At 38.6% G+C, this 14,490-nt stretch overlaps 1 long non-coding RNA gene across 2 annotated transcripts in view; it reads left to right on the top strand.

The window, feature by feature from the left end:
• LOC148190018 (uncharacterized) overlaps positions 1 to 14,490 on the top strand; it is a 132,902-nt gene that overhangs the window by 92,431 nt on the left and 25,981 nt on the right. Inside the window, exon 5 of one of the 2 annotated variants that reach the window (XR_015776295.1) lies at positions 10,166 to 10,249. The exons of the other annotated variant lie outside the window; for it this stretch is intronic. This is a non-coding gene — a long non-coding RNA (uncharacterized LOC148190018). The remainder of the gene's footprint in view (positions 1 to 10,165; positions 10,250 to 14,490) is intronic. 2 annotated transcript variants of the gene reach the window in all.

Here is a 14,490-nt window from a genome sequence, read left to right as displayed (position 1 = left end):
GATGGTAACATTACCGGAGTGTCATCTATAATGTGTTCTTCCTGTTGATCACTGTCTTTTCAGTCAGGTTTTATTCTCCTTGACCTCGCCATTGCTCTCATTTAGACACGCATTAGTGTCCACAATAAAGAAAATCAAGCAAGGCTCAGTTTAATATTTGGCGCTCTGTGTATTTATAAAGCACCACTACATATTATCAAGTGTGTCTGATGTAGCTACAGCTGTTAAACTGTTTTTTACTCTGCCTGTGACTGTTGAAGTGTACAGTCTGAACAAATCCTAGAAGAACCGTGAGAGACTTTCAGGGTTGGCCTTCCTGAGTACTAAAAATAAACACGCTCGCAGTGTGGACTGAAATAAGGTAGTATGGGATTTTAGTCATCAGTATGCCATTGGTAGGACTCCCAAATAGCCAGTCCACTCTGGAGTAACTTAGCTAGTGGTCAAAGTTTTTCATTTTTTAATTATCAAAGTGCAAATTTTGGCCTGGACCACAACTGCAAAACAGCACAGAGTGAAAACGGCCTGTCAGACTGGGCCTATATTATAGTTTCAGTATTGAAGGAGGGATACAAGCAGTCACTCATAATTTGGACTACCCTGGTAATGGTTAACATCTGATCTCAGTCATTTCCAATGTGAGGAGTTTCAATCTGAAGCTTTTGTTGTAAACGTAAAGCACAAATGTGGTGAAAAGAAAGAAAACAGGAGCCGAGGAAGAAATGTGTAGTGCAGAAAAATTACAAGCTAAAAATGAAAATTGTTGATGCAAGATGCAGCTAAATGTGTCAAAATGACAAATCTTTTAAGAGCCAAGGTTGCTGTAACCACAGTTAACCAGGTCACCAACAACTGTTGGACTGCTTCTAGGCTTTCTGTGGACGTGAAACAGGACAGTTTACATTTGTTTTGTGGTTTTGAGAAGATGTAAGCCTGTACCTTGGAGTTTGGTTGTTTTTGTTTCCAAATATTTGCTGTTAATAGCCTGCTTGTTATTATTTCTTATTACATATGCAGAGTTTTTATTTGCTCTGTTTATATAGTTCTACATGGTATCTGAGTGTGCATACATATATGTAACTATTTTTTGCACTTTACTGACTGGACACATTGTGGTATAGAGGTTAGTAATACAGTATACTGTGACTTAGTTTACCACACTGGTCTTGTTTTGATTCAAGGCAGTGGTGTTATACAAACTGAGGAGGCAGGTGTCAACAAGAAATGCTAAAGTGTCTTGAAGGTCTACAGCAACATCAGATTCTCTTCATATCACAAAACTGTAGTATTGTTAAAACTTATGCCAAGAAAATGTTCTGCCCGCGCCCTTTGGACTCTCGCACGAAAGGCCTCTCCATCCCAAAGTCCAGGGCTGAATGTCAGTCCCAGTTCTCCTGTGATGCCAGAAGATGTGTACTCTCCTGCAAGCTTGTGAGAGAACAGATACTGTGGTCCTGTTGCTGAGATGAACATGTATTCACAGTTGATTTAGCCTAATCTTTGGTGCTCTTTTTGAGAAATTGATTTAAAATAAAAAAAACAATTTGTCATAAAAGAGAAGCTTATTCTCTACACAGTCGTGTGACAATCTGAGTTGCGTGGGCAAGCTGGCTTTTTACAATAACTTTGATAATTTGAGATCACAAAGACCACTTTTGTAAGTTTGCTTTTATTGTGACATTAACAATATCAATACACATATTTTCTGCCAGTTCCACTTGTCATGTAAATGACAAAGACAAAATGGGATAATAGGAGTGGGAGTGCAGTAAAAATGATTCAGGGGAAGACAGAGATACTGAGGCAGAGACAGAAGACAAAAACGGTTTTGTATTCAGCAAAAACATGAAAGAAAGACTGAGTTGACAATGAGATGACATGATAGAGAGACTGAGAGCCCACCAGCTCAAACCCGTGGTGGATTCATTTAAATCAAAACTCTATCGTCCCTCCTACTTCTGGGTTATTTCTGTAGCAGGAATATTGCTATATAACCTTTCAGACTGCAGTCAGCCCCCAGCCGCTTCGATAAATAATCAATGAGCCTGAATTATGCACTAATAAAAAGGCTTCTCATTTTGGATTATTTTATTATTAAAGTTTAGATATTTCAAAGTTTTCCCGGGCGCTCGTGGGAGATGTTATGGCCACACTTGGCACATGCAGATTTAGCATAAGGCATTGGGTTTATGGTTTGTTATATGGCTTTAATTCATTTTATTAATTCAAATGATAATGAGGTCTTTAAAATTACATAAAGGCTACCTGGTAATTTTCGATCACCTTTTTCTATTTAAATCAAAAATGGGTTAGGCAAGCAGACAACTTGCCTCGGGGCCTTCAATGTCCCAAGGGGCCCAAAGGACCCAGGTAGTGGGCAGTGGCAGCAGTGTAGCAATTAGTTTTTGGTAAATCAACAATTTTTTCTGGTCCTATGCACCACTAAAGCACAATTAAAAAGTGTTTTTGAAAGGGCCCCAATTTTACCACCTTCAATATTTCAGGTAATGCTTAAATGGTTCATATCCTTAAAACTGCATGGGGTATTTTTACAATGACAGTGTATCGAATAATTTATACCATGGTCTGGGTGATTACCCAGTTCTGAGTGGCTGCAGGATGTCCGTTAAAAAATCATAATGGACACCTACTAAGTAGTTCTGGTGAAACTTGTCTGTTCATCTTTCCAAATTAATATGCTGGCTACATAAGAGTATCAGCCTGTATCTAATATGATTAAGAGTCACAGTCAAAGACTTTATTTAAAATGTTGTCCTTCAGCACCTTGTCCTCTGAACACCACATAATGGAGACTAGAACATGCTGCCGGTACTACACCCCTCTGAACTAAAGCAATCATTCCACATCTCACTCTCATTACTCTCTATCCAACTCGCCGCTTCAGTCTATGGCCGACTGCGGCACATCGATTGTTCATGGAAATCTTGACAGATTTGGGGAAAGTGACATGTTTGGATAGCATGTTTGCATCTTGCTAACATAAGATTTGTTTTCTGGCTAAAAGTTGAGCCACGAGTTCAATGAGCTCAGCAGATGAGAAAAATATTCCGGTCGTCATTTCTAAAGTTTGTCTTATTTATAAGAGTAGTGAGAGTTATGGCTTGTGGAAAAACTTTCGATTTTGATTGGAAAAAGCATAAAACATATATAAATATTCTTACTGTCCATTATCATACTTTAACGGCATCCACGTTGGCCATTAAAGTTCCCATGAAATCTGCTAATGATTTAATGTCTTTCAGCTACTTGTTTTGGCTTTACAGAAGCCACCTTTATGGTTTGGTTTATTTTTATTGCTCCCATAATATAATTTCTAGTTTCAGGCAGCAGCTGATTTCAGACAAAAAGCTGTATAGAGTGGGTGTTTTTTTTTTTTTTAGCATTTTGCTGAAAACAGCAACCTTTTGCTGATCAAAATGCTGATTCTGACTCCTCCACCTGCTCTGTTTTTTTTTTTTTTTAGCTCTTTTTTATATCTTTTACATGGGACGTGCTCAGGTCAGTGAGGGCTTCTTTCATTTCAGTCTGGTATAATTTAAAGTCTTTCCTGAAGTTTTTCAATTTGTCCGCAATGTCTTCCGTAAATCTCTGAAGCAGCTGTACCATCCTGCATTCTTCTGAGTTTTGTTTGTTTGAGCTGTCTCTTTTCCACTTTGTTTGATGGCCATGCGACAGTTTCAGAGTGCAGCCTTATAGCCTCCCACAGGCAGTCGTTTAATAATTCTGCTGTAAGTTTCTCCCCAATTTTTAGTGTTTTATCTAACCAAGGGTAATAGGGAGCTTTTGTCTCATATTGTCACTAGCCACATGCTTCCAGGGGATGTCAGAAGACAGAACAGAACAGAATTGCACTAAAGGTGCAAGCCAAAAAAATGAAACACTGACCAAAAATATTCTGAAATACTCCACAGATTTGAAGAGAACTAAAGAGTTTGGTCTTAATTCTCTGTTCACTGTAACAAATTGTTGTCAAAATACAGCAACATTCTCACAATAATGTACATACATTAAAAAAAAACAACCAAACTAACAGTAAAACACTGTAAATCTTGATGCTTTTTGGAGCCAATATCACATTGTAAACCTCACATTCCACTATAAAATACAATAGTAAATTGAATGTTAAAATACTGTTGAGGTAATTATCTGTAGTGACACTTTAAAATAAGGGTAGGATGCCTGAAACTCCAGCTTCCACTAGTTTACCGTAATTTTAGGCGATAAGTTGTTACAGTGAAATTGATGTGAAAATACAGCCAAATTCTGATGGTAATGTACAGTTTTTCCAAAACACAGTAAAACACAACAAAAATGATGATGCTTTTTTCGCTATTATTACACAGTAAACCTCCAATCCTACTTTAGATTACTGTAATACATTTAACGCTAAGATACTGCTGAAGTAATTCATGGTAGGGACAATTTAAAATAACAGCAAATACAGGTGCCAGTAGTTTACCATAATTTTACAGGACAATTTTTGATAGTGGTAATGGCTTTTACATAGACATAGTCATTTGTTGATATAAACATGGTGATTATAACAGCTTTAAACATATTTTGGTTTATTAAATTTTTGACAAACCAACCAACATATGGCAAAACTTTGGCAAGAGTGAATTCCAGAGTCAAAATACTTGTTATTTTGGCACTCTGGGCAACATGGGTTGGGAGACTTTGTGTTTTGGTAACCTGATAACACTTTCATACTTCATTAATTATTACTGAATGTAAATGCACTCATATAGCAATTTGCACTTTGCAGGGGCAAACATGCACCTGTTTCTGTAGAAAAGTTGACAGTTTTAATAAGCAAGGACTGAACATGTGAAATGGTTTAAAAACAAACACAAGTCAATGTTTTCATTTTTTACTCTATTCTGAACAGATGCATTAATCTCAGCTGCCAGAAGCATTTGCTCATTAATTAAAAACTGCTCTTTAAACACTGTGACACATTTGGCTGTCATGTGAAGTGGACTTGTAGGAATTTCATAATGACATTAGATGAATGGAGGAAGTTCCCAATCCCTCCAGCTCCTTCTGCATCCTCTGTCTTTGTACATTCCATCCCAAAGAGATTGTGCAATCACGAAACAGCTTTGTGTGTCTAAGTAGACGCATGTCTGTGCATTTTCTCCCCAAGCTGACCCACCCACTCCTCACATCTCTCCCCGCTCTCATCAGCGCTAAAGGTGGAGCCAAGAGAACCATACAGAACACACCATATGCTGCTTGCAGTAATCGGCTCATTAGGTGCCAGCCTACTTAGTCTCTGCCTGAGATGTGAAATATCATGACAGCCAGATGCATCTTGTACTCTCACACAAGCACAAACAAACAAACACGCACACATGTGCAGACACAAACGCAGTAACACATACAAAAAGTAAAATCTGCTGTCCGCACGCAGATATGTAGACACTTAAACTATGGCGTGCATTAAGCGCCTCCTGGTCTCATGGTCCATAATTACCATATCACCTTGTCAGTGTCTGTGATTCACACCACTTCATCCCCTCAGAGTGATGTGCAACCTTAGGTTCGGCCCTGGTCTCTCACTCTATCGCTTTGAACCATTGTGTCCATTGCACACATCTGATTTTTCAAAGGGCTTTGGAGTGATGTGTTGTGATGGCTCTTTGGTTTTCTGCATTTGTGCATGAGAAAATGGCATTGATGGAATAACTGAGCATTTTTGGAAATACTTTAATCATGCTCCTTCCTTTCTGAGACTGAAATGAAGAGATCTAAATCAGTATATTGATTGTGTGACACTGATTTTTTTGGCTGGCTTTGAGAAAGCTGTAAACACAAAATTTAAACTTAACATATTATCACCTGAAAAAGTTGCTAAGGCTAACAGATTAGCAAGGATTTAGCAGACTGGGAGCAACTAAAGTTGGAGTTGAGTTTTTAGTCCAATATTCACTCTCTTTTCAGCATTTTGTTTTTTGTCTTTATGCTTAAAATTACATTCAGAGATGACGACAGACGGAGCCTTTTTTCTGTTCTCTGCATCCATTTTTGTGCACTTTGTACAGACAAAGTGGAGCAGTACATGGGGAGATTGTGGGGCAGTGTAGCCTAGTTATTGGTTTTTCTTACGTTATTTATAACAGTTTTACACTAAAACAAAACAACAGAATCATTCATATTTCAATCAGGAAGAAAAGGATAATATTCAAATAAATAAAAGCACACCTATTGTAATGATACCAAAACAACCCCCCCGACCCCCCTCACAAGAAAAGAAACAAAAAGCAAAATGAAGATAATAACCAAACCAAACAAAACAAAAAAAGTGTAGTGTGTAGCATAGTTCAAGTGAAATCTGACCGTAGGAGACGAAGAAGAAATTTAAATAATGGCAGAACCAGAAGAAAAACTTTTTTTTACTGAGGGTGGCCCAAATGGGGCACTGACCTATGCAGAGGTGGCATGAAGTATGAGCGCTGCTGCGAGTACGCGCGTCAGCACAGCTTTAATATACCATTTCTGTCTCCACTTTCATACCTACTTGAATTACTAATATTGTAGTGTCTTTCTTCCTGTTTATAGCTTAGTTTAATAGATAAATAGACCTACCAATCCTAAAACAACAGAGTCACACCATGCAAATATAAAATTTATTTTATAAAAGTTAACTTTATTAAAGAAATTGTTTCTCCAAAACTAAATAGTACAATAGCAAGTGTCAGCTAAATTTGAATAAGTAAGCCTGTGTGAACAAACTTTGTTAATAGTTGTTCAGTGTTCCGTTTAAGAGTAAATAAACAAAAAATATTTTAATTGTAAAACACTTCAATTTTACTGAGAACATAGCCAGTCATAATGGGGTGGCACCCGGGGTGGCCAATCAGACTTTGGCGGTGGTCTGTGCCACCCCAGGCCACTCCCTAGATACGCCCCAGGGCAGAGCAGAACAAATTGGTAATATATGATGAAATTAGTGAAAAGAATTCTCCGTCAGCATGTAGGGACGTATACAATCGCTGCACAGACCACCATCGTTCAAGCTGTGTGAAACTTTCCACATCGCCCTCTAGTGCCATCTATTGGCTGTATCTATTATCCATGCCATTGTAAAGGACACATATAAAGGATAGTTCTTGGACCTTGTGCTGTGTTTTGATAGTGGCTCAGTACTTCCTCAGAGCTTCCTGTCTTTGTGTTTTTGTGAGAAACTGAATGTTGATGATAGACTTAAACTTTTTCTCTTCTGTAAGACAACTGTGACCTCTCGCTGTGTCCAATCTATATCTCTCATAAAACAAGTAGTCATCAACAAAACAGACTGTCCCAAAATAGTTTGTGTCTTCCCAGCCTGATGAAAGGATCAGATCAGGGACAGTTTTGATAAACAATTTCTCATCAGACACTTGTGTCCATGCTGTGACATGCACAGCAGGCCATGACCACACAGCTTTATATGAGCCTGCACAAGTATTAGAACACAGAAGATGAATAGAAATGTAGAAATAAACATGAGAAAAATAGCTGCAGCTCTGGCTTCCAGTCTAAGGTAGTGATTAAACATAGAGGCTGGAGGCTACCAGCATTATCTCAATGAATAAATCAGACACATTCATGTACTGCAGACACAGAATAGACCCTATAGATATGTCTGATAGACTCATATCTTGACATTCTTGTTGCAAATTTAGATGCATTATGAATTTGTTCTGGCTTCTCTTTCGTGACTTTAATGTCTGATGTCTTTGATGTTGATTTGGTGCATCAAGGTCAAAGTTGTGACCTTATTTAAAGACATTAATACAATTTGATTTTTCTGTGTTAATGACATCAAGTAAATGTTGGTTGAGGATAACACCTGGGTTCTTGGGCTGTATTTACCTAATGAGCCATCTTTTATCACCGTTAAATCTCTTGTGCATTTGAATTTAAGTGTGACAGTATACGTCTGTGGTTTGCCTCTCAATTGGTCAGCATATGGCTGGTTTGACACCATCGATGCATCATTTGAAAGAAGGAGGAGGCTCGGCAGAAACATGTCGCATTGGAAAAAAAGCATGAAGGCACAGACGAGTGTTTAAAATGCCTGGGCAGTAATGCAAGCATCTGAAAAGCAATTGATTCGGCCACCACTGCTGTCGGAGACACAATTTCATCTGCTTACCTCCGTTTCAGCACGAGGCACGATGATGAAGAAAGGGGACAGTAACGGAGTGGCGAGGTCCCAAACACATTAGCCCGCCTCACCTCTCTCATTTTAAACAGTTCCATTTACATCCCATCATATCGTCACTGAACTTAGGGTTTTAATTTTGTTCTTAGTTTTGCTGTTTTATATTATTCACATTCAGGTTGGTCGCCAGGGACGGTCAAAGGGTACAGATGGGATCTTAAATGGTTTAAATTAAATTAAACAGTTCATTTTCTGACTTATACTACTGATAATACAAGTTATATGTGTTTGCAATACTTTACTTTTACCATTAAAACACATCTTGTTATCTGATCTTCCACTCCTCGCAGTTATTGTCAACTCGACCAGCCATTTTCACTATTACAGCGGGGGTCAGATGCTCAGAACATACATGTGACAAAGGTGAGGAGCTGGGCGACTAATAAATATGGTGGCTCAGGCTCAGGTTCAAAGCCAGAGTGAAAATACTGATTATATGACACTAGACAACCCGAGGCATCGATTGGTACCAGCCATAGATTGTATAAAATATGGCAGTAGCTATTGCCCTTAAATATGTGTAAGTTTCCCTCCTCCCCCTGTTTTTTTTTTTCCTCGCCCTCACCCTCTGAGTGAGGGACACTTCTTGGACTACTTCCTGTCCAAAAATTAAAAGGTGACTTAATACAAGGCTGAAAAGCATTGTTTCACCACACTCAGGATCACAGAACAATGGGCCCTTAGGCTCAGATATGCAAATGGCCCCACCACGTCTTCTATATAGGCGTAAGACATACAAACTGTGGAGGATTTGCCAGGTGTTTTTTTTTTTAGTTTTGTATGGTTTTGTAGTTCTAATGCATCTTTTTGTGGTTAAGTGTCTCTGTGGTAACCTTGTAGTAGTTTTGCATCTATTTGTATTTATTGTGTGTCTTTTTTCAGTTCTGTTGTGTCTCTTTGTGGTCCTTTTGAGTTTCTAGTCATTATTTTGTTAATGTGAGGGGCATTTTGCAGTCAAAGGCCACTTTGGGCGTGTGCCTGGCCTGTTAGGAGTCTAGATACAATAGGGATGTTTGTGATTATGCCTGTATTTATTGTTCTGTATACATTGACGTGTATCCTGCTCATGTGATTGGTCACATGACTGTTCACATACCTATTTAAGATTATGTATCACAGTGCAAATCTAGTCTAATGAAGAGCTGTCTTGCCTGAAACTTCACTTTGGTGCATTAAATAAGTGTTAACTGCAGTGTGCAAACCATTTTTAGCCTATTTACTTTTCACTCACGTTTGGTTCAGCACCAGCTCCAAGTTTGTATTGGATGTGCGCGCATGCTTTTGCTTTTGTTCAGTAATCCATCCATGCCCAGGGTGGTGGTTTAGATGTCATTAAAAGTCTGAATCTGTAATCACACCCAAAAGTTATGTCATAGTGTACTGACACATACTGAGGTACACTTTGTACATAATGTCAGCAAGGTGAGAATTGAAACCACTGGAGATTGGCAAAAGAGGATTTTTCTGGTTAAATTGCTTTTAAAAGCTTGGCAGCCAAATGCTTTTTGGCATGGAGGTGAATGTGACAGCTTCACTGTGGCCCATTGTGGGTCCACTGCTGTTGACAAAGCCACCTAAACAGGAAGAGGGGGCAGTATGCCACTTCTAAATTTTTAACAGTTTTTAATTTTGGTATAATATGGTATGCTTGTACATAAATATCAGAGTTAAAACATGGAATAGAATTCATATAACCTCTCGGCATGAGTCCTGCATCTTTTTTCAGTACTGCAATGTCCTGAAAAAGAAAAAAAAAATCAATGTGAAGCCCGGCATTTGTAATATTTGGATTTGGTCACCAAAGTTCAAAGCTACCTCTCCAAAAAGAATTATAACCCTCACAGAGGCTCAGCAGAATACATAGGAGATAAGTAAAAAGGAAAAGGTTACGTGTGTGTCAGTAGCAGCTTTTAACATCTTTCACATCCCCCGCAGATCCAGGATTAGATGGTTTTGAAGATTATCGAGATGCCTGATTTCTAAGACCTAAGAACTGTGTAGAAAGGACCTTTACTGAAGGTAAGTGCTCCATGCACTGCCATACACACACACACAAACACAAACACACACACACACACACACACACACACACACACACACACACACACACACACTCCCTGACAAGCACGTATGCCATATACAGTATATATACACAGCCTTTAAGAGCATGACTCATTCTCTTGGCCCTGCTGTAGGCTCAGGTTTCTCTTCCACACCGCTGCTCTCAGTCGTGCTTCTTTTTTACATGCTTTACTTACATGAGAATAATATTCCATTGGGAACTTTCATTCCCTGGAGTGAGGGCTTTTGGATCTCACCTGGTTCAGATCATCCTTTATTTGCAGAGTTGTTTCTATTGTTGCAAGGTTCCCTCAGTTGCTCAAGTTTCTGCTCACCCCAAGTTTTGTAGTTTTGAAACAATTAGTTTTTAAATCAAACAGTTGATCAACAGAAAATTATTTGTCAATAGTTTGAAGAGAAAAGGTTTAAAATGATCATTAAATTAATTTAAAATTAGTTAGTAGTAAGTAGTAAGTAGTAAGTAGTAAACTCAACATTAACAATATGTACTACATAAGTGTTTATGTTGACTGTACCAGCAAGGAGAAACATTCACGGTATTAGTTACCTTTATATAATACTTTGTTTTGTGTATAATCTTTTGTGGCATTCTTGCTGCATGGATTACATATACTCAGTGGAGGAATGTTACTAAGTACATTTACGCAAGTACTGTGTGGATGTACTAAATTGTAAGTACTTTTACTGTGCATGAGTATTTTATTCTACACCACTTTCTAAATATTGTACTTTTTACTACTCTACAATTATTTGATCATTTTAATTGCTACCTACTTTATGAATTAGGATTTTTGTACACAAACCACATGAAAATATACAAGTACAACTGAAATTATTCAGTCAGTTGATAAGAAAATTAATTGGAAACTGTTTACATAGTTTGTCAATTATCATGTAAAAACATTTAATGGTTTCAGCTTGCAACATATATACAATAATATATAATACTGCTTTTCCTTTTAATTTTTTTTGACTTACTAAGCAGATTTGCATTTTTTGCATGAGTATTTTTACTTTTAATATCTTAATACAATTTTTCTTATTGTACTTATGTACCTTTAATTAAGTACCGTTTTCTATGCAGCACTGTTACTTTGTTACTAACAAATTATTTTTATTTTTTGTGATATTAGATATTAGTAATTTTACATAAGTAAATGAGTACTTCACCACTGCATTTATTAACAGTGTTTTGTATTAAAGCATGTGCTACATAGACAGTCATCTTTGACTTTTTCATTCAAAACACATTTTTTTTTTTTTTTTGCTGTTACAAAATAGTGGTATATAAACATATACAGTTTTTTCATAAATGGAATATAATGTTTACATGCTCAAACACATAAACAGACACTCCAAAAACCCGTTCATGATTGGGTTATTAATGTCAATGTAAACGCACTTAATGAGAGCAGTGAGACTGAACCAGCTAAGTCGCAGCTGTAAAATTGAAAGGAGTGAAAAACACCCTACAGAGCTGAGGAAAAACTACAGTCAGGTGATGATTCTCTGTGGGTTTATCACATTATCACATGTCATGATTATTTCATCCATTGTTGATATGAAAATATTGAATGTCGCAGCTTTAAATTTGCAGAGCTCTTTGTTGATAATGAATGGATTTGAAGTATTAGAAATACTCTTCCATTGCCCTTTTTGTTCTCTGGGTTCTTCCCTGAGGCTGCCCACTTCCTAAAAGGTTAACATGGGTCAGTAAAGTTCCCCGCTGAGAACAAAAAAGTATAACTTAAGGTTTTGCTTTACTTTGCAGAGATTGTGGAAGAGTCCCGCTAGAGGCTGCAACTGCAAAGTGATGTTCATTAACTAGACGTTGTGTCTGCTTTTTTGTCCTGTCTGTGCTTTGTAACATAAAATGAAAATGTCACGTATCACACAAGAATAGTTTTTCACTCATCAAAGTGAATTTATCCCCATAATGTCATGTCTGAGGTCGCAGGACATCATAGCCCCTCTCCACTATCATTTCACATCCACGGCTTGATGTAGCCCATGCAGCTTTGCCCGGCTTTACTCGTGGCTTTTGCTCGCCCTGTTGCCAGACTTGCAGCAGATTGCATCAATGCCACCACATCCCCTTCTGCCAAAATCATTGTTCTGTTTGTCAGTTGTTATTTTACTCTGCCTGATTTTGTCTGGTAATGCTGTTCTTCAGGGTTGGGTGGACTTCCACACTTCCACGTGTAGGCCCTCTATCTGCAAGGAAGCTGAAATGAGAGCCGGGTCCATATCCGATTTGCCTCAGTAATTTAATCATGCGAATGTTCAGTGCTGAGATTGGAAAACACAAGCAGCATCATCCCTGACATAAACCCATGTGAGATTAGGCTGGGAGATTTGTTACCACAATACTTTTGGCTACGTTGAGAGAAATGCTGTGATAATACAGTCTATGCGGATCAGAAAACAGAGGGGCGACAGAGAGAGCATGTGATAGAGAAAGACACAGAGACATAAGACCGACAGACTGATTGTGAGTGTGTGGGTAAGTCCTGTATGAGATGTTGTGACATGAACCTATTTACAGGTTGTCGCATGTAGTAGGATTGAAGTGGAGTTTTATTTACCTGTATGGAAATAATGAAAATGGAAAGGCACCAGAGATGGAGCATGATGCCCTATCATCTTCCTCTTCTATCACACGTAAGCACACACAGACATACAAACCATTGCTGCCCTTCAGCATGTTTGCTGTTGTTGAGACCGTATCGCAGAAAGGATGCAAAGGACACAAACTCAATTTTACTTGATCCTCTTTGAGCACAGTGGATTTTTCTCAGCTAAGAATGAGTAGTAAGTGAGGGAAGAGTTCTTTTGTGCAATTTTACAATGCCCCACGTAGAGGCTCAACACAATAAACTGTAGTCCAGGTTATCTAACTCATTCAGTATTGCAATACATTGCTACAGTGTGCAGGCTTGGCTTGATTTTCAGTAGTCGCTTTTTTCAGTCCTGTGGTGAATTATCTGTCATCCGTTTGAGATGACGTCGTCAGTCAGAGCTGCTGAGCAGACATCCCTGTTGCTGACACAATCCATTTATTCCAATTCCAAGTCAAACAGCCTGTTTTTGAAACTGTTCACCACAATGTGGTACAATACTGTGGAATGCAGTGGTAGAAATAGGATGCATGGGTGGCACTGGGTTGAAATTGTCACCCACCACAACAAAGAACTGAGCTTGAAATCAAGCAGCAACCTCAAGGGCTTAAAAATGAAGTCAATGCAGAAGTGCTGAAAACTGCAATTGCTTGAATGACCACTTGAGGCTGGCTCCAAAAGAGAGGCAACCCCCATAGACAACATTGTTAAAATGCCCACCTTTACATGTTTACAACCTGATATAAAAATAGCTATATAATATATAGCTATGTAATAGCTTGGTCTTAATAGCTAATTTCAACATTCATGAAGACTGTACAAGGGGTGAATTTTTATTTAACTCACCCTTTTACATTTTTACTAATGCTTAAAGTTATGCATATTTAAGGGCGGGCCCACTTGAGTGACTGGCTGTCAGATTCACCTTTCCCTCCTCTCCAACCCTACTATCCTGTTCAAATATGGCAGCCTATTCTCATTCCCAAGTCATCAAATACTGCCGCTTTTGTAGTGTTATAATGCCGCTGCTCAGCCAGATGGCACCTGGTGCAGCAGTATGATATGCAGACATGCGGCGGCAGTTGATAACGAGGCCAGACGGAACCTCGGGCCTTGTGATACGCCGCTGGATGGCATCAAGTGAAATGCTGCCAGTAATTACATCATAAAATGAGCTAGAAGGTCCCTATAGGATGGGAGGGAGGGGTAGTGAATGGGCCCAACAAACCGTAATCCTAACCCTGCGCTTTTGTTGACGTCCCAGCGTTGGTTTCAGCTTCTCCGAATGTCAGCAGCAGACGCAGGAGATTACCTAGAACATATGATGTAGACCCGGAAGTCTACCGACAAAGCAACAATATGAGACAACTTAGGATGAGTTTGTGTTGAATATGGTCACTCCTTGCTCCAAAAACCCAAGATAGCCATACCATAAATGCTGATACGAAGCTTCGGAACAGCAGTCTACAAACTTCAAAATGAGTCACGTTACATCTATTATTTTACACAGTCTGTGATTGAATTGCTGGCAGTGGTTTCTAAATGTATGTTGTGTTTCAG

The sequence above is a fragment of the Plectropomus leopardus genome, chromosome 3 (genome assembly GCF_026936395.1).
Source record: "Plectropomus leopardus strain MGB_pleo_1.0 chromosome 3, ASM2693639v1, whole genome shotgun sequence".
NCBI classification, from domain to species: domain Eukaryota; kingdom Metazoa; phylum Chordata; class Actinopteri; order Perciformes; family Serranidae; genus Plectropomus; species Plectropomus leopardus.
This window is presented reverse-complemented; position numbering and strand designations above follow the sequence as displayed.